This window comes from Podarcis bocagei (assembly GCF_964188305.1).
Source record: "Podarcis bocagei genome assembly, chromosome: 2".
NCBI classification, from domain to species: domain Eukaryota; kingdom Metazoa; phylum Chordata; class Lepidosauria; order Squamata; family Lacertidae; genus Podarcis; species Podarcis bocagei.
Genome location: NC_138126.1, coordinates 79,964,319 through 79,988,467, shown reverse-complemented (window position 1 = coordinate 79,988,467; position 24,149 = coordinate 79,964,319). Strand labels below are relative to the sequence as shown.

Sequence of the window (24,149 nt, the reverse complement as noted above, 5' to 3'; positions counted from 1 at the left end):
GCCTTCTCTCCCCCGCTATTTGTAAGGCCTCGTTGGACAGCCACTTTGCTTTCTTGCATTTCTTTTTCATTGGGATGGTTTTAGTTGCTGCCTCCTGTATAATGTTGCGAGCCTCCACCCATAGTTCTTCAGGCACTCTGTCCAGCAAATCTAAATCCTTAAACCTGTTCCTCACTTCCACTGTGTATTCATAAGGGATTTGGTTTAGATTGTATCTTACCTGTCCAGTGGTTTTTCCTACTTTCTTCAGTTTAAGCTTGAATTTTGCTATAAGAAGCTGATGATCTGAGCCACAGTCAGCTCCAGGTCTTGTTTTTGCTGACTGTATAGAGCTTCTCCATCTTTGGCTGCAGAGAATATAATCAATCTGATTTCGATGTTGCCCATCTGGGGATGTCCATGTGTAGAGTCGTCTCTTGTGTTGTTGGAAAAGCGTGTTTGTGATGACCAGCTTGTTCTCTTGGCAGAACTCTATTAGCCTTTGCCCTGCTTCATTTTGAACTCCAAGGCCAAACTTGCCAGTTGTTCCTTTTATCTCTTGATTCCCTACTTTAGCATTCCAATCCCCTATAATGAGCAGAACATCCTTCTTTGGTGTCACTTTGGTGAATCTTTCTACTTCTTTGGTGAATCTTTCTACTTTTGTCCATTTACTGCATTTATTTTTCCAGATTTGAACTATAAAATGGTGATTTTCTTAAGTCAAAATTAGAGTACATTTTTTAAAGAAAAAAGCACTGTGTGTGTGTGTGTGCGTGCGCGCACACACACACACACACACACACACACGAGGGAATGAGAGAGAATTCCTGGATGCCAAGATCCAAGTCTGGGGACAAGTACTCTTTGGTGAGAGAACTCCAGCAGAGATTTAAAGTCACAAAATAGACAGCAAAGTAAAGCATGGAAATATAAGCTGTTAGACCTCTAAAATATGCACTTCTGAGTGAAGTTCAAAGTTTTCCATTTCCCTTAGCATTTAAAAAAATGCACACATTTGGTAAGTGCTTTTACATACATCAGTCAGAAAAGTTGCACAGGCAGTAAAACTTAGTTTAGTTACAAAGTGGTAAAAGTTCCTAGGTTATTGGTATAGAAACTCAAGAGTGGCTGGTGAGAGCCATGCTACTGAGTGGGAGGCAACCAGCTCAAACATTGTCACATACTGAGATTTACTGGTAGGCTGGGAGGGGACAATAGGGTTGATTATCTATTACCTCCCAAGGTAAGTGACTTCTACTTCGAGCCTGGAAAGATAAATACTCACCATCTATTATACAATGGCTTGAAGGCCTTAATGTCCTTGCTATGTTTGAATGTACTTTACAGAAACATACTTAGAAGAATGAGCTAGCTATTGTTTGGATACCTGTTCAGACATTTGAATGGCGTATATCGATCCGTGTTTGTAAACTGGGATGGATGTGTTGATGTTTATTGCAGTGTTCCCCCTTCTTTATGTGTCTGTGTTTCTTTTGTTTTTTCTTTAACAAATTTACAATTTAAAAGATCAATAACAAGTATGTATTTTTGAACATACAGTTGTACCTCGGAAGTCGAACAGAATCTGTTCCGGAAGTTTGTTCTACTTCCAAAACATTCAGAAACCAAGGTGCGGCTTCCAATTGGCTGCAAGAAGCTCCTGCAGCCAATCGGAAGCCATGGAAACTGCGTCAGACATTCGGGTTCCAAAGAACGTTCGCAAACCAGAACACTCACTTCTGGGTTTGCGGTGTTCAGGAGCCAAACCGTTTGACGCCCAAGGTGTTTGGCTTCCAAGGTACGACTGTATTTAACACAAAATATGCATCTGTAAGGTTGCGTGCCTAACTGTCTCATTCAGTGCACTACTGGACTCTCCCCAGCAGGACAGATGGGATGAAAATAAACTACACCAGCACCTGGCGGGTCTGTCAAAGTACTGGGAAGGCATGGAATCTTTCAGAGTTGCATGTGGCTTCTTCTTTGTACAGTTTTCCATGAATGCTGAAGACGCACCTGTTCACCCTGGCTTTTGACACTCGAGATGTATATTTTTAGTGCCTACATTATTTTTTTGTAAGTAGCTTTAAACTGTTTTTAACATTGTGTTTTAATACAAGTTAGTCACAATGTGCACTTGTGTGCATTCAGCTTTACGCACTTGGCAAAATATTTATTAAAATTAAAAAGGGGGTGGGAGTCCGGGGGGTGGGGTGGAGCTTGGGCAAGCCCACCCATCATTGCACCCAATGTGTTTTGACTATTCATGCTTTTGGCTTTACACACTATCCCCGGAACGTAACCCTCGCGTAGGTTGAGAGTGACCTGTATTAATGTGCCTTGATTGTTGTAACCCACCCTTAGGGTGAAAAATGGGTAATAAATTGCATTAATAAGAATAACTGTAGTAAACTGTAGACAGGCCATTGGCTTGATCTGGCAGAGTTCTTTTTAAGCTCTCCAACTCAGAAACATAACCTTTCATTCCATTAAGAATCTAAACCAGGCCACATTCATTTTCAGGACATCTGTTGGATATCCGTGTGAAGACTTTCCAAAAGCTGGTTGGAAAACAACTCCAGGGATTGGCCTTTAATGGCTAAATTTGTAGATATGTTCAGAAAGAAATCTCAAAATCTCACCAACAGTGTTGGAATAGTTATCTTGTTTCTACCTATTTGATTTATTTCACGTCACTGAGGTGCTTTGTTATAAGCCAGATGGATGAAGACAGAATTATACTCTGAGAGCTCTGAAAAATGCTGTGTAATAAAAGAAATGGCTGTGCTTGAAAGTTTAAGTTCATTGTTAATGCTGCCTCAGAAAGAATAATGCTATATTTGCTCTGAGCTTCTGAACAACAAATCTCATTTTGGAGGGCCTGGGATGTGGATTGTGCGTTTTTTAGGTATGGTAAAAGAAACAGAAAGTTTCAGTTTTTCCGCTTGGCTTCCCTGGAAACGTTAAACGTTGAACTTTGTGCGAAGAGCCCTAGAGATCCTCCCCATTGTTGCTTTTGATTCTGTCCTGCCCATTCTGTTTATTAAATCAGTGAATTCCAAACATTTATCTTTGAGACACACTTTCCATAATTCTTAGCTTTTCTTCTCCATAACACCTGAATCAACGGAGGCTGTGAAAACTCTGGACCAGTGTCTGAATGCAGTGGTGGACTGGATGAGGCCAGATAAACTGTGCTTGAATGCTGGGAAGATAGGGCCTCTTTGAGTGTGTGGTTCCCCTGTTCTGGAAACTAGCTTCATTAACTAAGAACCCCAAAATCTGGGGTCCCCTCAAAACAGGTGCCAAAGTTTTGTAATTGTTTCGAAGCACTTTGTAGCAAACCCCCACATTTTCTAGCACCCCACAGATTCATTGATGCATCAAACTCGGGTTCCTAGTTAGCAAACAAAAACCCAACGTTGTCTGATCCCCTTGAAACAGGTGTGGAAGTTTTGTACAGTAATCGTTTTATAGAGTTTTGCAGCAGGCCCCCCCCCCCCGCAACTTGCAACATCCCACAAATGGAGCAATAGACAATTTTTATTTGCTAAAAATGATTCTTTAAAAATTCCTTCACGAAATGTGAATTTTGATCAATAAAACTGTATTTTTTATCAGCTTTAAACATTTCAAACGTATGTGGGGTGCTACAAAATGCGGGGTTTTCACAAAAAGCACTACAAAACGATTACAAAACTTTGACACTGGTTTTGAGGGGATCGGACAATGTTGGGTTTTGAGGTGACCCTGTGATTCTCAGGTTTGAGTGTCTATTGCTCTGTTTGTGGGGGGGCTACAAATCATGGGGTTTTTGTTACAAAATGCTACAAAATGATTTAAAATTGAAGGGATCGGACAACGTTGGGTTTTTGGGTGACCCCGTGACCCTCGGTTTTGAGTGTCTCTTGCTCTGTGGGGTGCTACAAATTGGGAGGTTTTCACTACAAAATGCTACAAAACGTTGGCACCAGCTGGAAACTGGCATGTTACCTGTTCTCTCCCAAAAGGATACTCCTGGGTGCATCTTTACCACGTTGCCCCAAGTGTCCTCTTGTGCCTTTTATTGGTCTTTAGTGAAATTTATTCTGACTTGTTTGCAGGGAGGTTATATGACAAAGAACATAGGGTACATTCTAATTTGTTAGTGCAGTGCTTATACATGCTCCCATTAATCATTTGTTCATTCCACACTTTTCAATGCATTACACCATCACTTTTCTAACTGCAAAAATCCCAATTTTAAAAACAAAAGTGGAATTGTTGCACTAGGCTTCAATCCATTTTAACCAAAATTTCCCGTATGCACATGAATCCCTCGTGTAGAATACTGAGAATATGGAAGCGGAATGTAGGATGTGCTGCAGTATCCACTCCAGAGGTGACCAGGATCTAAACAGGCTCTGCAAATTATTTATTTTTAACAGTTTTCCTGAAAATGTTTATATTGACTATACTGTAAAAAAAACACCACGCCACCATTCTCCTCCACGCCCCTCATACGGTTCCTGTGTGAAGGCACTTAATAATGCTCCTGCATTGTTGGGAATGAATTAGAGAGATTTAATTGATTTAAAAACTGGTGCTGGCGGGGAGAAGAATGGATGAGCCAACACTGTTACTGCTAAGTGCAGCATAAATGGTTTGGGTGTTTTTTTTTGCCACGAGTGCATGTCAAAAAATCCTTTCCCACCTTCTCTCACAGTGGCTGTTTAAATTGTGTGTGTGCTTGTGACACTTGCCTTTCAAAGCCCTGAGATAATAAAAACCATCGCCATCGCCAGGCCAAATTATCCAATGTCCTATAGTTATATTTAGCTATCTCTGGTGTTGCGGAACAAAGGGCAGAAAAACATGTAGTTTTTTAAATCTGGCACCGCTCTGCAAAAAGCACATGATGCATCTTTTATATTTAGCTCCTTTGGTTGTTTGAAGTACAGACGGGCAGTCCCCTTTCAATGTGACATTTAAAACAGCCCTAGGAAAATGGAAAAGGAGGACAATCCCTGCCCCCTGCCCCCGAAAGCCAAATGATACAGCTGGAAAATATGCATCGGCTTACTTGAGCTGACATATAACAGAAAAGGGGCCTGAAATTGGTTACACAGAAGAATGTAGAGGCCACAACTTTTTCAGAAAAGGCAAAATGAAGTATTTTTCAGTTCATACACCCATAAAGTCTTGCTCATGAGCAAGAAGCAGATTACAAGATATGTTCTGACATCCTCCGGTTAAAGGGCGGCTTTACTCCAACAAAAATATCACCCTACCTTTCTCCCAAATCATTCTTCCTCCCAGGAGTGCCATGCCTGGGGCTGTGGGTGCTATGCAGCATACATGGCCCTGGCACTGAATTTTGTGGGTGCCTGGCCCCTTCATGGGCAATTTTGTGGGTGCTCAGGCCCCCAGGGCCCCAGGGAATTGGCACCTATGCTCCCTCCCTTTCCCTCTCCCCTCTTCTTCTCTGTTAATTGTGGAAACTCTGTTTATAGCTTTGTAGTGTGATCTTTAGAGCTGTGCACCAGATTCGGGTGAGGCCCTAGGCCTGAACTGCATGAAGCTGACTTGGGGGAATATGGCTGTGAGTTGGGTGAGGTTGAAGTAGCCCCAGATCACGGTGGGCTGTTGGGCCAGAGTGATCCAAGACTGTCAGGCGGTTTGCTAGGAAAACTGCAAAAAGGGCCTACCCAGCAGCTGAGTCTTCATGGACATGGGTGGTTGCCTCCCCCCCCCCCAGTCTCTCCTTTAGCCTTGCCCTCAAATTGTTTTGAGGGCAAGTCTCAGGCAGGTGGTCCTCAGGCAGCCCAGATCAGATTGGCCTGATCAGTGGGCCACAGAGTGGATGGGGAATGGACAATCATTTGACTGATCAGCAACGTGACAGTGGTTCATTTGAATCCTCAACCTCAAATCTGACCCTCTGGGGGGTTGGGCAGTGTACAAAAACTGAGCTTGACTGAGCATTGAAGAGGTGCCTGATATTGAGTCAAACTAATAGGAACTCTGGCGTTGTCCACTTAGCCCTGATAGGCAGCAGCACTACTGTATCAGACATTATTTGACACTCCTGCTACTTGAGAGTCTTTTAATTGCTATGAGATTTTCATGCATGCTAAGCAAGTGTTTTGGGCCAAATACACATTTCACTTACAGTGGTACCTTGGGTTACAGACGCTTCAGGTTACAGACTCTGCTAACCCAGAAATAGTACCTCGGGTTAAGAAATTTGCTTCAGGATGAGAACAAAAATCGTGCTCTGGTGGCAGCAGGAAGCCCCATTAACTAAAGTGGTACCTCAGGTTAAGAACAGTTTCAGGTTAAGAACGGACCTCCATTTTTGCCCAATGTGATCCTGAGATTAAGAGTCTCATGCCCTGTCGAGTCCAAGGCTGGTTTACAGATAAACAACCCTCCGAAGAGAAAGCACGGGATTGGTCATCAAAACTTTTCTCCTGCACAGTAGACTGAGCAGGTGCAAAGTTCACCTGGTCATAGGCTTCCCCACTATGGAGAGATGTGGTTTAATTTCCATTGATGTTAATTTATTATTTCTCGATTTGCACCTATACATTTAAATGAGCAGATGCGGAGCTTATGCAAACCACTTAAAAAAGAAGGTGATTCCTTTCTACTCCTTTGGCAATCTTTAATGGCCTGTTAGGTTCACATATAAACTTGCCCCTTGACTCCACAATAGCATGTAAGCAACTGGATTGTGTGATCAAGCCATTAGTCAATGAATTGTGCTGGCTAATCAAGGAGTGCCCTCCAGATGTTCTCCTCTTGTGCCATGCCAGATTAGCTGCTCTGTATACGTGTGGGTTGAACTGTGTCTCTCTGGAAATCCCTGGCGCCTTGAACAAGAGAGAGACATGACGAGTGGAAGATGTGGGGGAAGCTGGTAGCATGTTTTTCGAGAGCTAATGCCTGGTTTTCTTTGACTCTTTTGTGCACTATCTGTAATTGCTTGCTGTACAGACAGCAACACTTGGCATCACAGGGATCTGAGGAGCTCTGTGCCGTAGAAAAACCGTCTACCTATAGAGAGCTTAGCTCATGCGCTCTAGGAAGGCTATAGAGCCTCTCAGGAATTACGACCTCCTGTCCAGCTAGGTGTATGTAACTCTATATTATTTATACACTCACTTACACATAACCTAGAATGAGTTTGCTTCAAGGGCTCATGGTTCACAGAGAAGTGCAATCTCCTGAGGATTTTCTCTCTCTTTTCTTTCATTAAATATCCTTTGTCCAGAACCATTGGCAAACCTCGTAAATCGCCCGGCAGTTAACCAACCTGAGCTAAAAAAAAAAACAGGTGCAGTTGATGATGAAGCAATGATTTATACGACACGGGGAAGCAGGTTCAAACAGGCAACAAACTAATCAATCGCTAGGAAATACAGTCACATACTTACAGCCTTATCAGCTCTCAGAAAGAAAAATACCAACACTTGAAAGGCTTCAAAATGAATGCCTTTGGAGGCATTTTTCCTATTAGAAATTGTAGTCCTTCCCTCTGTCTCTAGGCCTGAACATACAGTGTCACATACATACATACACACACACACACACACACACATTTTCTTCTTTTTATGTCACTTTTCCACAGTTCAAACCATGCTCAAGACAGCTTACAACTTGAAAAGAATTCATAATTACAACATGAAAAAACACATGACTACAACATAAAAAGTAGCCCTAAACAATCACTAAAACATTAAACATTAAAAATACACAAACGGAACAATGGGCTGCGATTTGTACATGGGTATCTTTCTGTTGTATCCTGGGTGAATGGTATGTGCTCTGTAGGAAGTCCCAGATCTAATTCCTGGTGTTGCCAGTTAAAAGGATCCCAGGTATCAGAGCTTAGAAAGATCCTTGCCTGAGACCCCAGGGAATCAGCCGCCCGGGTACACAATACTGACTCTCAGCATTCAACCTTCTCCATGCAGCTGCTGGCTTGCAGATGCTCAACACTGATCAAAATCTATCTAGCCCACCCATAGCAGAAGAATTCATAGAATTCAAAGAGGGCTCGCCCTTTTAAGGCAGCCAGTGAAGGCATTGAAGAGAGCTGGGAGCTGGGATCCCAATCTCTCCTCCACATGTTCACTTGTCATCTGAAATAGACTGCTAGGGTCCTGCAGCACACAAATGGGAACAGAGAAAGGATCCAAAGATCCTTCTTTTGTCCCCATTGCTGCAGTGCTGAATTGGGAATGGGGGAAACTATTGCATGTAGATGTCCATGAGGTTATTACATGGCCATAGGACTATGAACAGTTCAGCTGGAAGGTCAGGCAGTTGTTTGTGATGATCCCACCTTTCATCTGATTCCCTGTTAGTGAATGACCCCATGGAAACTGGCATGTGTGGCGAGAGATTTGAGCCAGCCTGTTTGCTATGCAGTTGTAGGCACAGATTTGTAATGACTTGGGGTCTTCTGTAAAGCAGAGAAAGGTTAAAACCCTGACGTCTTCTTGGCACTTGAGGCATAATGGTAAGTTGCCCAGTTTAGCTAAGAAGTTGGCTATATTTGGCTGTGTGTGCATTTGGACTATGTTAATTAGCACCACCTACAGAAATAATGCTGCTGCCTAACGAGAGGTTGAGACTTTACATCTGATGTCAGTACCTCCCCCTGCCCACCGGAACACCTTTCCTGAGCTTGTCACACAAACGTCCGCCAGGGAGGGTTGCACCTAACATGCAAAACTGTTAAGAGACTTCTAAAACCCATTCCATTGAATATGAGCTCCCAAATTATTTGAGATCAACCATCAATAAAGCAAGAGGCAGGCCAAAATTGCCACTGTGCAGTGCTGAGCTATGCCTGCGCAAAGGTCTTTGAGAGATTGGAAGTGTAGCCTATGCAAATGCTTCCTGAATTCCCAGTTCTGCAATACAGCACTAAGAGGACGTGCACCTAAGGCGAAGAAGCACAGAAATGAGAGGTGGAATAATTTTACTTTGTCACGATGGGAGGACATGCATCCTCCAGAGAAATCACGAGAAGGAAGGACTTCCTTGCCTACTCGGCAAGTAAGCCCTACTCAGTGGGGCAACCGAAGGTAAGTAGGGAGAGGAAGGCATAATTAATTCCTTTCAGGACAAGAATCACGTTGTTAGCACTGAGAGACTGTTGGATTCTCCCTCTTCCACCTCCCTCTTTCCCTCCTAGAACTAAAATTTATATCCTTGAGGAGCAGGAAAACATCTTTCAGAAAGAGAATAGGAATCAGAGAAAGAGAGCTAAATATCAAATATGTCTCCATTGCCCCCTTGTGGAATATCTTATAAATAGCAGCCTCATAATGGGAACACATGGTGTTCAATTTGAGAGCTCATCGTGCATGCCAAATTGAAAGGGTTTCATGAAAATGCTGGCCAAAGAGCCACCTGTGGATCTACAGTCAGGATGACCAGTTCACTTTCCCTATGATTCTTCCATCCCTTGTCCCACCCCACTTGGTTGCCCTCCTCCAATGTCTGCTAGTGACAAAAAAGCAAGATGCTCATATGTGGTTAGCATGATCTGAGCCAAAATATCAGGCAATTTCCATTGTCCTCTATGTGCACAGCCTATGTCTCTCAGAAAGTCCAGCAATGGCTAATGGGCAGAGGGAGAGGAATAAACAGGAAAACATCAGGGGTATGCTGGGCTATCACCACAGTTCACAACAGACAGGACTGGGGAGGCATCTAAGGACACAAACACCCCAGTAGTCTCACTTGGAGACTACTAGGAGCTGGGTCAGAAAATCGCTGTGTTAGGCATTTTATATATATGAGACAGCCCTCTTTGAATTCTATGGATTCTTCAGCTATGGGTAGGCTAGATGGATTTTGATCAGTGTTGAGCATTGGCAAGCCAGCAGCTGCATGGAGAAGGTTGAATGCTGAGAGTCAATATTGTGTACCCTGTCAGCTGATTCCCTGGGGTCTCAGGCAGAGATCTTTCTAAGTCCTGATCTGGGACTTCCTCATTACAGAGCTCATGGCCTTCTACAGTGCTACTGCCCCTTGCCACATCCCCCCTTTTTTTCTTTTTAAATATCACATATTTCGCATCTGAATCTTTCCTAGCTCTGAAAATTCTGTCCCAAGGCTAAGTCCTGAAAAGCACTAGATATCAGTGAAAAGGTGAATCAGAATCTGCCAATGTAATTATTTTAACATGGTAGGCATATCTTTCCCCCAAAGGCACAGTCCAATCTTTATTGAAATTACATTTGCATATTTTGTATTCTCCCCTTCCCTGACGAAATATCTTTTCTTTTTTTCTGTGATATAATGCTTTTTCTCCTCTGGGTTTTCAAAGGACCAACAATACTGGTGCACATTCAATGAGGGTGACCCCCAAATACCTGGCATCTGCTTCTTCTTTGTGATAAAACAGAGAGGCGCTTGCTCATTTCGCAGATAGGATATCTTTTTTTTTAGGCACAGGATGTCAGAGAAAAGGATGAACTCTGGGGATTACAATGCAGGCTTTTTTTTCTTTCTGAGGGAGATAATAGAATGCTCTTCCCATTGCATGTGCTTCCTGACGATCCCCACATAAATTTAACAATAGCGTCCTCTGGTGGAGCTAAGATGAGTCGCCTAATCTGCCATAATCATTCCATGTTTTTCTTCATGAAATCTGTCTGAATTTAACTGAAGAGGAGTAGGTAGGGATTGGAGGATTCTGAAGTGGACTCACTTGAGTGAGTCTGAGCAGATTGGGACCACGATCAGTTCATGGTTCACTTCAGAATCCACAGTCCTGCAGAACTCTTTTTAAGGTGTCTGAGGACTGTAGAACTGACTCTGTCAGTGGGTAGCATTCTGCCCACTCCCTGCCCCCACCTTGTAAGGAGCTCCAAAACAGGTCATCCAGTCACCCAAAGCTAGGAGTGGCTAGGGCTCCTTGACACTGTGCACTTTGAATACAGCACAGCAAGCTCCCCTGGGGTGGGCGGGTCTTGACGACATTGCATCACTAAAAAAACATGCCTGCCCCATGTAAAAGAGGGGGGCAGGTGACCTCAAAAGTGGTATGACTCAAAAAGGAATAATATGCCCCCTTCCTTCATACTAATGGTTTTGCAATCTACTTCTCTCTCGTGAAGGCGTGGCCCTTTGTAGCAGTGATGTAGCTTTGGTTTGAGTTTTCTGCTCCAGTGGCAATACAACCTTTATATTGGTTCATGATTAATGAATGTGTATCACTGAACAAGGAAATTCTGTATAATAATTGTATCTTTGCATATAGAACCAATGTTGCCTCAGTCAACAACCAACAGCTCAAATGGGCCCAAATTGTTTCGTTTAATCTGACCAAAGCACAAATAACTGCATTGCGGCTGGTTGCCGGTTGCCCTCTCTTATTATGAAGATCTCATCAACTAAGTGTCCCCCTATCAAATTGGACAAACCAACCACAGCCTCCAACAAGTTGTGTGATAGGTAGACAAATCCTATCAGAGAAAAACGAAGAGATGCCTCCACTGGTTTTATCTACATTTCAGCATTAACTCTTGCTCCTGAGCCCTGGAAGCCTACCTTCACTCAAAAGGCTGGATTTCATTAGAATTCCTAATTTTCCCTGCAGTGACAGTTTGGGAGCCATGCTGTTGGCCTTGACGGCATTTCTACAAGACAGAGCTTACTCACAACAATGTACTTGTGCAGGCCACTGTCATGTTTTTACCTCCCAGGGCTTCCTCTCTGCTTGATGGGAGCCGTGTGAAATGCTCCCTTGGTCTCAGCACACCAGTGCCAACATGGGTGTGTTGCATCTGCGCGGTTCATGCATCTGCGCGGAGACCTGTGAATGATTGCACCAGTAAATGCCATCATTTGCCATCAGGATATATTGTTCAGGTCCTGCACCAGCTCATTTGTGGCAACAAAAGATTGCAACTCAAGGACATGCACAGGGAGAAAAGGCCTCTGGCTGCACTCTTATATCCCCACGTAAGGGAAATCATCTTACTGTCGCTACAACGTAGGACAATTGTACAGCGTATGATTTAGATGCAGGGAAACCCATGTTCAATCTGTGACTTCTCCAGTTACAAGGATCTCTGGTAGGAGGACTAGCAGAGGCCCCTAACTAATACCTTGTAGTCCACAGCATCTGGAGAGCACCATGCTGGCTGCCCTTGAGTAGCCAAGAGCTAGATTAGATAAACCAAGAGTCTGATTCAGTATAAGACAGCTTCACATGCTAATCATTAACTGTGAGGATATGTGCTTGTTTTTAGATGGTTTTAGTATGTTTTTTATATTATTTTAAATTGTATCAATTTACTACTAATGTGTTTGCCACCTCGAGTGTCTTTGGGAAGAAGGGTGAGATATACATTTACAGTGGTGCCTCGCAAGACGAAAAGAATCCGTTCTGTGATTCTCTTCGTGTAGCGGTTTTTTCGTCTTGTGAAGCAAGCCCATTGACGGATTAGCGGATTAGCGCTATTAGCGGCTTTTAGCGGCTTATCTGCTGATCGGATCAGCTGATAAGCGGATTAGCGGCTTAGAAAAAGGGGGGGAGGGAAAAAACCAGCAGGAACTCGCAAGACATTGTCGTCTTGCGAAGCAAGCCCATAGGAAATTTGTTTTGCGAAGCACCTCCAAAACGGAAAACTCTTTCGTCTAGCGAGTTTTCCGTCTTGTGAGGCATTCGTCTTGCGGGGCACCACTGTAATTACATCCACCCATATGCAGCTCACATAATGATCTGCTCACATGTTTCTTAATGTTTTTAAAAAGACTGATCAGAGCTGACCACAGGACAAAATGAAATGTCACTGAATTTGACGTTGTTAGAAGTATGTCATTGATTCCACCCAAGCTGCGGTCTTGCAGCCACCCAATTTGCAAGTGCCAATCATGAGATTGGACGGGCACCTCACTCAGATTGGACCATCACCTTCTAATAAGTTCTATAGCATATGGCTTTGGCCCCTCTCCCAGACAGCTGAGTCCCTGCCAAGGATGGAAATTATTTGAGCACCAAATAGGTACCTGTTAGGATTCAAGGACAGTCCAGAATTAAATTTCTAGACATGTAGCACTGACCACTGCAAATGCTATTTGGAACTGACAGCTCCATCTGCTTATGTAGGCATCTCACGTGGCCCCCATCCCTCACCCCTCCTGCTCATTCACTCATTGTTGCTTTCACACAATGGAACAGTCCAAAGAAAAGCTGGGAAGGCAGGTGATTCTATCTATCATCTATCTGTCTGTTTGTCTATCTATCTATCTATCTATCTATCTATATCTATCTATCTATCTATCATCTATCTATCTATCTATCTATCTGTCTGTCTATCTATCATCTACCATCTAAGATTACTTCAGAGCTGACACCAGCTAAGACAGAGCTACTGTCACTAATATTTAGTATCTATTGAGCCATTTATTTATATCATACCCCACCTTTTCCCCTGGTAGGTGGCTTACAGATAAAAACAAGAATCGCTAAAAACATAGAAAAAGCAATAACTAAAAAGCAATGAAACATTGATAGAATGAAAACTATATATATAAAATCTGTTTAAATCATGCCAATAATTCCTTATGTGCATAAAGTAGTCGTATTATTTATCTTGCAACAGTCCTGTAAGGCAGGAATAGATTACCTGTGGCTCTTCAGATGTTGGATTTCCATCAGCCCTAGATAGCAGAGCCCATTATCAAGGATGATGGGAGTTAGGCCCCATTCTGCACTATATAAAACATCATCATGCATGGGAATGAAAGTTCATTAAAGGTGCTGAGAGTTTTTAGGAGACCCTCATTCCCCTCACAGAGCTACAGTTCCCAGAGTTCCCTGGAAAGATAGCTTCACTGTTAAACTCTGGGTTTAAAGTAGCATGATGATGCTTTAAGCATGTAGTGAAGATGTGGCCTTGGAATGCCAACCACATCTGGAGGGCCACAGGTTCCGCATCTCTGCTGTAAGGTAAGCCAGAGCAGCATTTTTCAGCCCTGAATTTATTCATGACCACCATTGCCTTTTGCTCTGGATCAATCCAAGACCTGGTGTAAGTTTCCTTTCCCCCCTCTGACTCTTCAGCAGGTTTCATTTGCAATCATCTTGCTGTAGTACAAGAGGTGTCTTGCCATAGCTGATAAATCTCCTGCATAACAAAGAGTTTCGTAGTGCCTCAAAGGTTAATAAACTGATTACAGCATCAGTGACCAGAGTCTACTTCATTGAGTTGTTAGAGGGAAAGGACCCACAGTTCCCTGGGTGCTTGGTCCAAGCACAGCTGAATTTCTGCTTCTGAGATGAGAGGCAGGCAGTTGCTAGGCAACCTTTTGATCAGCAGCATGGAAAGCTAGCATCTGCTTGACATTCCTGGGGATTGTAAGGATGTTAACAGGTTTATAAGGAGGCAACAGGTGAGAGGATGCAATGGCAGCTATCATCATATGGGCATGGGATCCTAGATATTAGGCTGCTGAAGCAGCCATCAAGGCAAAGTTTCAAGGTGGACTTTAGTGGCCAAGGGAGCCAGCTGTTTTACATAGGGCTCAGTTCTCAGCATTTTGTCTCTGATATACACCACATTCCTCCCTCCCCCCACCCTGTTCTTCCAGTCTTAGTATATTGTTATACCTTTCTGTCAGAGAAATTTACGGAGGGATGGACAGCAAGAGAAGCATCATAACACATCTGTTTGGGTACGCTTGAGAAAGAAGGCAGTAAGTCTGCAGTGGTGATCAGCTAGAAGGAGAGGGGTTGAGAAGAGGGTGACACACACACATTGAAAACAATGCATTTTCACATCAACATGTGGATAGGTTTTTTTTTAAGTCCTCATGAAAATTCATCAGCATTGAATGTGAACTTCTCCCAATACACATTTTTATATGTAATTTCACCAGTATACAATTCTGCATTTTTGCATGCCCCTCACTAATATTTATGCACACCTTATACATCCTTATACATCCAGCACATTACTTGGCTGGAGAATTACAAAATTCAGAAATATGCGAATTTCAAAGGATGGGTGCATTTTAGTTCACATCAGAAAGTGTGAATTAGGTAGGCTTGCCCTTAAATATGAACTGAATCAAATTTCAAATGCTAAGGTAAGGTGGATGAACAAATGACCCTTGTAGGTTAATCAAAATCTTCTTGCTGTTAATATCACAAATCTTTCGGGCCAGACAGGAAGAAGGAAACATTGATTTTGGATAAAGTGAATGCTAAAGTAAGTTCTTCTACAACTAAGTAAAATAACTTATAGCTAAAATCCTTTAAAAAAATTCCCAGGGACAAATTTTCATGTACCTGAATGTCAGCAAGAAAGAAAGCCAAAAGCAATTCATATATTGTGTCCTGAAATCTAGCTTCTCAATTGCAAATTCTTCTATCATCCACTGAACCTCTGTCTCCATTTTCAGTTAGCAAAAGGGAAGATGCTCAAACTTTTGGTATACTATGGATTTGCCAAGTCATTCATGACTATAAACAGAAGACAGGAAACCTTCCCACTTTCACCCCTTTTATAGGTGATCAGTTTCAACATCAAAGACCAAAATATGAAAGTGTCCATCATTTCACAAGCACAGCAATTGCAGAAAATGCATCCAGGTTTGGGAGAATTTCTTGTACCCCATGAACTACGTGGCGCTACTTGAAGAATGTTAAAAAGATATGGCATTTCCTATCTTATAATCCATTATTCATCAAAGAGCCATGTAGTGAAAATGGAAGTACAAAACATCTGTTTTCAAGTAGACCTCTTTTTTTGGATCTCTAATTCTTCCAAAGAAACCCACAAGCCAAATATCATAAATAGTCAAACAACTGATGTTAGGGACTAGAAGAGAGGGACACACTTTCCTCATTAATCTTTTGGTATTTGGGGTCATGTGAGATATGTCACCATTTGAATTTTCAGGCTTGAACAATGTCATACAGTAGCGATTCCAAACAGGCTGGGCAGAAGCTATCTGCGGTTTACAAAGAGCATTCTGCATGCCAGCAGTGAATAATGGGGGAATACAGCTTAAGTGTATATTTCCAGATCACTGGAGGGCTAAGTGATACTTGCCAAACAAAAGCTATGGGAACCTGAAACCTCAGGGTTGCAGCTTTGGTGTACTCCTGGATTCAGCCCTCAGCCTAGATGCCCAGATTTCAGCCTAGATGCCTAGTGCATCAGCTGTGCATATTCCTGGAGATGCCTGACCTGGTCACATAAATACATGCCTCAGTTGCATCCTGCTTGGATTACTGTTATATGTTCTGTCTTTGGAAAGTGTTCAGAAGCTTCAGCAGCTCCAAGATGCTACAGCCAGATTGGTGACCGGAGCTGGTTACAGGAACGTCAGGATGGACTTTCTGACAGAAGCAGCAGTTCCACAGTGGAACAGTCTCCCTTGGGAGCTTATGGACTCTCCTTCACTGGAGGTTTTTAAGCAGATGTTGAGTGTTCCTCTGTCTTTTTTAAAAATGATTTTTAAAATACATTTTCCATTTAAACATATATTGTTATTATCCACATTACTTCTTTTAGCTCTTTACAGCATATCAACTTCCTTCCCTCCCACCTATTGGCTTTCAAAAGTAACCGTTATATCACAGCATTATATATATTTTCCGATTCTAATATTACAAAATACCTCAAAATTTAAATAAATATAGAAAGGTAAAAAAAATCTCATTACAAGTCTTCAGGGAACCCTACTAGTGTTGTTAAATGCTTACAATGCTCTTTCAGATGTTGTATAAATTTACTCCAGTGCTTTTGGAATACTTGATCTCTCTGGTTTCGGATTTTTCCAGTCAGCTTTGCCAATTCTGCAAAGCCCATCATTTTCATCTGCCACTCTTCTTTCGGAGTGGCCCTCTGTCATGGATGCTTTAGCTGAGATTCCTGCATTGCAGAAGGTTGCACTAGGTGACCCTCCGGTCATAGAACAATACAATTCTATGATTTCTTGTTAGAATAGCTCGACTAGCTATGTTCATAACAAGTACAAAATGCTTAATGCATCAATATTTTTAATTACCTCATAGAAAAAGCTTGAGTGAATAGATAAGTTTTTAAGCACAGACCAAAAAGCCAGTATTGTATGTAAAGGTAAAGGGACCCCTGACCATTAGGTCCAGTCGTGACCGACTCTGGGGTTGTGGCGCTCATCTCGCTTTATTGGCCGAGGGAGCCAGCGTGCAGCTTCCGGGTCATGTGGCCAGCATGACTAAGCCGCTTCTGGCGAACCAGAGCAGCGCATGGAAACATTTTTTACCTTCCCGCCGGAGTGGTACCTATTTATCTACTTGCACTTTGACGTGCTTTTGAACTGCTAGGTTGGCAGGAGCAGGGACCGAGCAACAGGAGCTCACCCCATCGTGGGGATTCGAACCGCCAACCTTCTGATCTGCAAGTCCTAGGCTTTGTGGTTTAACCCACAGCGCCACCCACATCCCAGTATTGTATGTACCTGATGTTAATTGGAAATGCATTTCAAAGGGCAAGCACATCTCCACTAATGGCCCTGTTCTTAGTCGACATAAGCCAAACCTTGAGAGGAGACAATAAAAGCTTCTCTCCCATGGATCAAAGTGATCAGGCAGATAAAGTTATACAAGATAAGGCAATCCCTGGTCCCACATTATTCAGATCTTTCTGTGGAGAGAGAGAGAGAGAGAGAGAGAGAGAGAGAGAGAGAGTGCACTTTCCATGGTATTATATGAAGTTATATGATGTTATACTGCCCTTCAAATATACAGGGTGGTCTATAGATATTGTATGAGCCTGGATAATAATACAGTATTAAAATTCCAAAACTGCATGAAAAGAAAAACCCTGATTCAAGAAACACTACAAAATTCATAATTTCCTTTAGGGTTTTTTTAAAAACCACTTTCCTCAGTAGAGGGCGTCTCAGTCTGCAGCAAAGAACTTCATAGATGTCGACTGTTATGTCTGCCCTGGCACTGTCTGTCATCATTTCAAATTCAAACATTTCAGATCAGGTTTCATTGCTTCAGATATTAGTATCTCAGCAGGGGAAGAAATGGTGATACTTAGGGAGCTCTGTGTATACAATAAGAGCATGTGAAGCATTCAGAATAAGAACGAAAACCTTCCAATTTCTTTTGATGATCTCAAAAGCTGGATTCAGGGCATGTATTGGGGGCGGAATTGTCAGCAATATCCATTTGGAAACATAGAGAAAAGGATTAAGGCAGTCTTCCTCCCTCTAATAATGAAGTCAGGGACTGAGTGTGACAGGACTGGAACTAAAGTGGGGAACCAACAGGAGAGAGATATATTACCATGCTTGGTGGAACCAGGAGGAGAGAAGGCTGTAGAAGTAAAATAAAAACATCCAGTAGGGAAATAAACCACAAAACAATACCTATTCAGTAGGCATGGAATGCGGAACTGGAAAAATATCAAGCAAAGAGAGATCCATAAGTCAGCGGGGCCAGAGCCAAAGTGAGTTTGCAGCCTTGCAAGTTGGCATCTTTATTTATTTCACAAGATTTGTATACTTCGGCGGTTTACAAAAAGGATGAAACAAGAAAATTATCAGTAAAAACAGTTTAAAACAACTTTTTAAAACGTTAAAATAATTAAAATCAACAATAAGCTAAAATCAGGTTAAAACAACTGCCAACATTCTACCTGTCAACATGTGTTTTAATCTGGTTTTTAGCTTGTTTAGGCATTTTACATACTGCCTCGTGTTTATTTCTGTTATGAATTTATGAACCCCCCTCCCTAGAAGTCTCAAGGGGAACTCCCTCCCTACAGAGGCTAGACTTGGCTCCCTCCTTGTTCTTCCACAGGCAGGAGAACACCGCTTTATTCCAGTGGGCTTTTGGGAACTTTTTTTTGGGGGGGTGCTTTTAATATTGGTGTGCTGTTTTTATAAAAAAAAATGTTTGCTGGATTTTATAGATTTGTTTTTATATTGTTTTAAACTATGACACTGTATATTTTTTTAGCTTTCTGTGTTACATCCATGTTTGTTTCCACTTATGTGAGCTGCCTTGAGTCCTGGTTCTGGGATATAAAGCTGGGAAAGGAACAAATAAAATAATTGACCATTAACTATTCTATTCTATTCTATTCTATTCTATTCTATTCTATTCTATTCTATTCTATTCTATTCTAATTTATATGCAATATAAATGCATCATGCTATCCAAGGTAGTTATAGTTTCAGGCCCTGATCAGACCCACACCTGAGAGAGTTTGTTTTGTGAACATTTGTGAAGCTGTCATTTTCTCTTTCTAAACTAAAAGGATAGTGCTTCAACGCTTTTGCAACCAACTCTTTTTGGCTAAGAAAACACTTATAACCAGTCAGCACTGTTTGTTCTTGCCTACAGTATGATCTTGCTTAGCAGGAACGACTTCACAGAAGCATGATAATCAAATGATGGTTGCAGCATTTCATGTTTGAAATCAATTGCAACATGAAATTATGACTTCCCTGGTCAAATAAAACATCGAAGCACATTCCAGTGCTTTTCTGTGGAGTGTGTTCCCACATTCAGCTGTGGACTGCAAGTAAACAGGTGATAAGAAATGAAGTGGTGTGTTAATTATAATTGCAAGTGTGAAGCAGTCTTGAGAAGTCAGATGAGATTCCCATAAAGCAGGTGCGAGGAACCTTTGGCCCGCCAGATGTTGAACTACAACTCCCATCAGCCTTAGCACACATGGTTAATGGGCAGGGGTGATGGGAGTTGTAGTTCAGCAACATTTGTGCCATTCCTAGATGGCATGGCTCACAGCTGTATAGAGCACAGATATGTTGTGAACATATAGATGGGAAGCAGTAATTAAGACGTCTTGGGCAACCCTGAAACAAAGCAGTGTGATGATGGAGGACAATCTGTAATCTCAAGGCAAGGTGGTTATTGAGCAGGTGGTAAGCAACTTTCCCTGGCTTTGGGAAGAGAATGATAACCATAAACTCATTACAGTATCTGGTTTCCATCTCTTATGTTCCCTGACATCACAAACCATGAAACTTACCCTTGGGTGTCTCTAAGTTGCACCAGTATTGTGCTGGCTTTGCAACACAGGAGAATAATGTACATTGAAATTCATGGTTTCAAAGTTTGTTTTATTTATAATTACATCTGTATATTGCTAATTAGAAAAGAAATCAAAGTGGTTTACAAAACACACACACATACACACATAAAATGAATGCTATGTAAGAATTTAAACTCGAAGATCAGTTAATTATTACACAAAGTTATTTCTTAATTGCCTATTTATGTTCCCATGTTCCCATGTTATTGAGAATCTTATGATCTTTGGGAGTTTTAAAACTTGGAAGAGCAACTCTGTTTCATTTACTGTCAAATTATAGTTCACTTTCTCCCTGCCCACACATTTTCACATCTATATTTGTGGTTTCCACTCAGATCAAAGGAACTGATGCATGCTCAGTACTAAAGAACATCAGGCCAATTACTCATGTACTTTGTAAAGTGTTGTGTTCCCAAGCCTCCACCCTAAAATGTCAAAGCAACATTTCAATATGGTTTTCTTTATTAACTATGCATTATAAAACCCCTTTAATTCACTAGAGTCTTACCTCAGAGTAAACATGCTTAGGTTCTGTTCTAAGCCTTGTAAAATGTTTGTGCTAACCCAAAACAGGTATGTGCATCTATGTTGGAGAGGAGTACTTTTGGCCATTTTTCTCTCTCTGTGCAGGAAGTGCTCCACTCTTTGGCAATTTGGGGGAGGCAAGCAAACATGCCAAGCTCAGGATTGAATATGAGCTTCAAGGGTTTACAAAGCTCACCTCAAAGGAGAGTTTTACAAGCCCCCAAGTTATTCAACTCCAGATTAAAATGCAAGCCAGAAAATAATGCCTGGCTTTCCTTTCCCCTCCCCAATGCCCAACCCATCCCCATCACAAACACCAGCAAACAGGCACAAACAGGTAATCTTTCAAAGGTCTTTCTTGAAACAATTTGGATCTTTCGAGGGAGCTACCAGACTATCACTGTTTCAGGCGGGTTTCAGTCACATACTGGAAAAGGCAGGTAGCCAAATTCAAGATATTATGGTGCTCTTGAGCAACAAGCCCTCTTCCCCTCCCAGAATGGGACCTTTTGTAGTAATGAGTGACAGAAAGATGCACTAGAAAGTGTGGGGAAACAATTGCTTGAAGTAACATCATCTAACCTCCCTGCAGACATTATGCAAAAAAATCAGGATGATAGCTCAATAAACAGGTTATCTGGAAGCAACCTTAAAGTCTGATTCTCAGGCAAATATGGAGAACATTCAAATGAGTTAAACAAAATGAGTGCCATAATTACTAACAATTCCCGTATTTGGTAGAATCAAACACTTGTAAGTTTGTTTATATATCTCACATTATAGAAATCTTTGCTTTAGATGCCCATCTTAGGCAGGCAATCCCTCCAGTTATAGCATAAAGCATATGCACTGAGTTAAGAATTATCCTAGTGCTGTGCTTGGAAGTTATATATTTTTCAGGGGCAAAAGGAGGTTATCTTCTGCATCAAAATTTATGGATCACCTTGGTTCTAATCCAAGGTGAACACTGTTGATATGGCAACAACTGCCAACTTGAGGTATGTTAAATAAATCCCGACCTGCAAAATAACCCATGGGTGGGTGTCCATTCATGGATCAATCTGTCATTTTCAGGGATGAGGTGGACTAAGGATGAGATGGATCATCATTTGGATGGGGCATTGTGATTGCAAGTGTGTCTTACATAGAGAGAAATCCATACTCCAGTGCAGCATACTTCAGTGGACTGGGGGCCGCAAGATAGATGACTAATGTCAGATGTGACTATGAAAATCATTTGGGCAGGAGACTTTTTACAATTCCCCATTTCTCATAGAGAAATATTGGGGGAAATATTGGGGGAAATATTGTGGGAGGAAAGAAGAACTAGAGAGGGTTCTGTCTAAGGAAAGGGCTTTGAAGAAAAGACCTGAAAATTAATATAGTATATATGGTAAGCTGGGAGAGATTGTTTGTTTTGAACACATTAACATTCACAATTTAACATTCAATGGTACATATATACAGATTGTAAGTATGTGAGATATGTTTCCACCCTAGGGCTAAAATAGCAAACTGGCAGGGCAGAATTAATGTTTAAATGTTGATTAATCTCTCTTTCCTTCTCACATGATACCCACACCAGCAGCAACATTTATGGTTTTTTTTAAAAAAAAATATGTATGCTACAATTTCATAAGAAAATATAAAAGCAGTTTACAACAGATATATATTTATAGATAGATAGATCTGCAATAAAAACCACATAAATATTTAAAATTGCAGCTCATCAGCTAACTGCTACAGAAAAGGTTGTTTTATTATTTATTTAGGATGTCCTGAATTTGTGTGCCTTTGTGGGTTTGTGTTTCGAACTGGCCTGTGGTCTTGTAGCATACAAAGCATTGTATCTAACTTTGTGATCAAGTTCACAAATCTGGTTGGAGAACAGAGAAGTCAGGTATAGTTTCCATATGCTTAGTATAACACTTTTCTATTTAAAGCTGAGATTGGTAGCAATGTTTGAATGAGGAACCACCTGCCTCATAGCTCGTGCTCTTAACCACTGTGGTACACCAGCATCTTCTTATCAGATCCCTCACCCTTCAACCACTACCTGGCAGTCCACAGGGCAACTGGAAAGTATGCAAACAAACACAGCCACATGCCTTATACCAAGTCAGACCTTGGATCTATCTAGCACTGTATAATCTACACTGGCTGGAGTTTTTCTTTCCCAGCTTTAACTAGAGAAGCCGAGAGTTGAACTTGGGACCTTCTGTTTGCAAAGCAGGTGATCTACCACTGAGCCATGGTCTTTCCCCAGTGACTCAAGAATCAAGCGAATTCTCCTTCCCTAGCCTCGATTTTTCAGCCAGCTGGACTCAGGTGTTTGTTGTTATGGCTGCTGAAAAAAGAAAATCTACTCAGGAACTGGGGAAGGAGATAATGAGTGCTGGACTATGCAAGGAGCTGATATCATTCAGGGCAATTTTTTTGAGGAGGGTTTTTAATTTTTATTTTATTTTAAGTCAAATCATAAGGGAGCTCAAGAAGAAACTTTCCAATGTGCAACCCTTTCAAATTTACAGGCACCAGAAAGGTTAATTATTCAGGGGCTTTCTCTAATGTGCTACAGGGACTATGAATCCTCCCTATTGGTTGCTTTTCTCGTCTCTAAATGGGGTAGGGCAATATTTCATTTGGCCCAGTTCCCCACATGTTGATAATAGTCAAAGCGGGGAGGGGGGGGCCTTCACTTTTGAGAGAGGAAGAAATCTCTTTAAAAGGTGGGTCCCAAAATAAAGCATCCGGGGAGAAGGGAGGGGATGTTACCACCAGCACTTCCATGTGTGGTGACATGAAAGCTCCTCAAATCAGCCTCAGGAGCTCCTACTGAGAAGCAAGAGTATTGTCTTAATTGCCTTCCTCCCTACAAAACACACCAACGTAAACCTCTTCGGGGTTTCTTCTTTTCTTTTTAGACTGCAATTCTATCCACTCACCTGGGAGCAAGTCCCATTGAACTAAGTGGGGCTTACTTCTGTGCATGGGATCGCACAGTTTAAAATGCCTTTTATACTGACACCCCAGCAATGCTCTTGACTAGATGTGCCTGAGAAACCCTCCATCAAAAGGGGGACATCTCCAGAGTGTTTATTCCCCTGGCTAACTCAAAAGGGCCCCCATCATCATCTGCCTGTGCTTTATATATCTGCTGCTCTGATGCGTAGGGAAGGGTGGGAGAGGATTGGGGGATGAGGTGGGGTGGGGGCTGTGGGTTCTTTCGTTTATGTGAGTCTCACAGCCATAGGGGGTATTTAACTTTCTGCCCTGGTTGCTGTAATTCTCTCTCCAGTGGATATACAGTTCAGATCAGGTTCCTATTGCTGTGATGACAGGCATTCAGCAGGCACTATAATTGCAGAGTTAAAACAGCTCATTTTCTTACTGGCAAGCTGTAGTTAAAGAGGTGCTAGGAGGCAGCCTGGCTGTCTGCATAGAAACTGATCAAAGCACTGAAAGGCATCTGGGTTGCCTCTGTTTTCTTTCACCACTCTCCCCCCTCCCCTTTTGCTTAAAAAGGGGGGATGGGGAAGGGAGGGGGGAGGAAGAAAAATTGGTTTT

The 24,149-nt window shown here is 42.0% G+C and overlaps 1 long non-coding RNA gene across 2 annotated transcripts in view; it reads right to left on the bottom strand.

Moving 5' to 3' along the window:
• LOC308578630 overlaps positions 1-24,149 on the bottom strand; it is a 47,938-nt gene that overhangs the window by 8,546 nt on the left and 15,243 nt on the right. Inside the window, exons 3-4 of one of the 2 annotated variants that reach the window (XR_014004051.1) lie at positions 11,684-11,800; positions 7,133-7,284 (exon numbers count right to left, since the gene is read on the bottom strand). The exons of the other annotated variant lie outside the window; for it this stretch is intronic. This is a non-coding gene — a long non-coding RNA (uncharacterized lncRNA). The remainder of the gene's footprint in view (positions 1-7,132; positions 7,285-11,683; positions 11,801-24,149) is intronic. 2 annotated transcript variants of the gene reach the window in all.